Consider the following 3,333-nt stretch of genomic DNA (forward strand, 5'->3'; position numbering starts at 1 on the left):
ACATCACAGCGGCCCATGCTAAAAATAAGAGCTTGGCTGTAGCTTGGTTTGATGGATCCACATGAGGACCCCTCAGGTGTGATCCCCTGCAGCAGCCAGTGGGTCCAAACCACTGAGTTTGATCACATGCACACTGGATATTCAATCTTCGCCTTATTCGTATTAACTTTGTGACTAATCCATGTTGGTTTGTGTCGTAGCCTTAGACGAGATATAAGAAGGGGACGCAGTCGTCGTGAATGCAGCTTTGGAGCCTCGAGTTCTGAGTTTTGCCGGTGGCCATCTTGGATTACGGCCTCAAAAAGGACCATAATTTACTAAATGAACATCATTCTGTATTGAAGAAGACTTGAAACTAGAGATTGAGACCAAAAACTAATGTTTACAATGTTTACTGAGGGAATACATCAAGAGAAGTAGAGTCATTTATATAGACTTCTATACAACCAGAGGAGTCGCCCCCTGGTGGTCAGGAGAGAGAATGCAGCTTTAACACATGAAGCGTAGACTTCTATACAACCAGAGGAGTCGCCCCCTGGTGGTCAGGAGAGAGAATGCAGCTTTAACACATGAAGCATAGACTTCTGTACAACCAGAGGAGTCGTCCCCTGGTGGTCAGGAGAGAGAATGCAGCTTTAACAGATGAAGCATAGACTTCTATACAACCAGAGGAGTCGCCCCCTGGTTGGTGAAATATAAGTAACTATAGGATGTGTTTTTAATTAAATTAAATGAACATTCACTCCAGGTTGGTACATTTTGATAATGACTTTTTACTATAACTATAAAACCTCAAATGTTATGGATTTTTCTGCACGTTCATCCACTCGTAGTTTATTAGTGGTATGTAGAAATATCACTAATTTACACAGTAATCCTGTGATAAACCGGTGACCTTCCAGGCACATTTGTCTATAAGACTACGATAAAAAAAAATATTACCAATATATAGTTACTAAAATGAATAAAAACTACATTGAATGTATAACACCTATAGTACTCAAATATTCTGCTTTAATAAGGTTGCGCGTGTAAAGCTTCTCCAGTAAGAACCCTGTTTATATAGAAATATGACAAAGTACGGTCTTTTTCCTGTATTTTGCATTCCTGTAAAATGGCAAATGAAGAAGTCCCCACATCCATAAATAAACTTAAATTGTAACGAGTTGATAATTGTAATAAACGGGTGATAATTGAGTGTACTTTGCGGTTGCAGCCCTCATTATTACCATGAAATGATTAGCCAGGAATCAGAGAAATATCATTTGAACTGGCGCCTCCAGGAGTCTTTTCATAAATCAGGACATGAGTGTGCAGGTTCGGCCTTTTGTTACGGAGCCAATGATTCACCGGCTTTGTTCAGCCAGGTTGCGTTTCCAAAAAAAAAACCACGTCAGAGACTCTTTTAGACCATTCGGGTTGTCCAGTAATTATTATTATTATTATTATTATTATCCATCACATTTTATTGATAATTAATGTCATTTATTTATCTTGCTTTGAGTTTCTGTGCAAGACTTCCTGCCGCTTGTTACTTTCTCTCCAAATAGATAAGATTTCTTTATGTTTTATGTATTCTGATGTGCATATCTTTGGACATATTTGCATATTTAGATGCAGAAGATGCTGAAGAGATGGAAAAGGCACCGTTTTTTTAATAATATAAGTAGGTATACTTTGACGAACACAATCGGGCTCCATTTCTGTCAACTTTGATGCAACGAGATCAATCAACTGCTCCTCCTTTACCCCACATGATGGGCAATGAACACACACACGCGCGCGCACACACACACACACACACACACACACACACTGCCGCTAGTGTCAATCAGCATGTGTGGGAATGATGGTGCCGGTCTCTGCTGAGCCACGAAGCTCCTCGCGTGAGAACACATCACTCCTCCTCCTCCTCCTCCTCCTCCTCCTCCTCCTCCAGCAGCACCTGGAAGAACCGGTCGGGCTGTACTTTTTTTTCCCCGACGTGACTGGAATCACTTTGTCGGTGAATGATTTGTCGCCGAGGACACCGTGTGCGCTCGGCGTCACGCGTTCATTCCAAAAAATGTACGTGTGTTCGTTGTCGTGACTCCCGGACGGAGACACTTACATAAACGTGTCGCCGTGGAAACAGACACACACACACAAAATAAGTGCATCAATGGATAAAACAGGCACGGAGAGAGTAAAGTGTAGACAAAATAGCAATTTATTCATAATAACTTATCTTTTTCTTTTACATTCGTAAGAGAGGAACGTGGAGGGGGGGTTGGAGGTCACCAAAGATGGCTTCCTCTGGAAAATAAAACGTTTCCCTGAAGAGGCGGAGCAACGCCTCCTAACTTTTCCTGCTCGTGCACAGATCGGGATGACTCGCATTAACCTTCAGAGAGCCAGACCGTCGGCCATCTTGACTCCCAACAGATCGTCTTCTACGTGGCGCCAGATTTTAAAAAAAACTTTGCTTTTGGCTGAAAATAATAATACAAAAATATATATATATATATATATATATATATATATGGGATGTTTGAGAAATCTGGGGGGATCTCTCTGAAGGCGAATGCAACATAAAAACAACAAACCCGTCTTTAAGGCAAGGGCGCGAGAACAAAAGGCCCGTCGGCTGAATTCACACGTAAAGCGATCATCGGAAATATATTACACATGTACACGTTTATGTACAATTCTTGAAGAAAAAAAAAAAATGAAAAAATCCTGCTTGATTCTTTTTTTTTTTTTTTTTTTTGGCATAATCAACTCAAAACACACTGATCAATATGCAGCGTGTTTGCTTACATGAAAGTAGAATATGAAACAAAAGAGTACCCACTTGTTGCAAAGGGCGTATACTAGAGCAAGGCTTCTTACTGTATTGTCTTTTATATTATGTAATATATATATATTATATATATATATATATATATATATATATATACAGGGCGTATAAATGTTTTGAAAGGACTCCACCGATGCGTAAATCGAGTCCGGTGGATAGAGGGTCGTCTTCACGGAAGACGAGGGAACAGTCTCGGGGGAAACCAGTGCCGGACCCCCCAAAACCACCATTTCATTGTGTAGCGTCTCTTTGGCCGACAGCCCAGCAGCTGTGAAGCATCAGCTGTCCATCGCGTTTAAAGTTTTCCTCGAGATACGACGACCAAAAGAGGTAGAAGACCTCGGGGAGTCCCGACCAGATCGAAGAAGGTCATCAGCGCTCTTCCTCGTCGCCGTCGTCGTCTCCTCGTCCAATCGGCAAGCGGCCGCGTCTCGGGGCCGCGGTCGGCTTTCGGCCCCCTCCGGTTCGCCGCGCTCTCGCCAGCGGCGGTTCGC

Source organism: Cyclopterus lumpus, chromosome 6 (assembly GCF_009769545.1).
Source record: "Cyclopterus lumpus isolate fCycLum1 chromosome 6, fCycLum1.pri, whole genome shotgun sequence".
Taxonomy (NCBI): domain Eukaryota; kingdom Metazoa; phylum Chordata; class Actinopteri; order Perciformes; family Cyclopteridae; genus Cyclopterus; species Cyclopterus lumpus.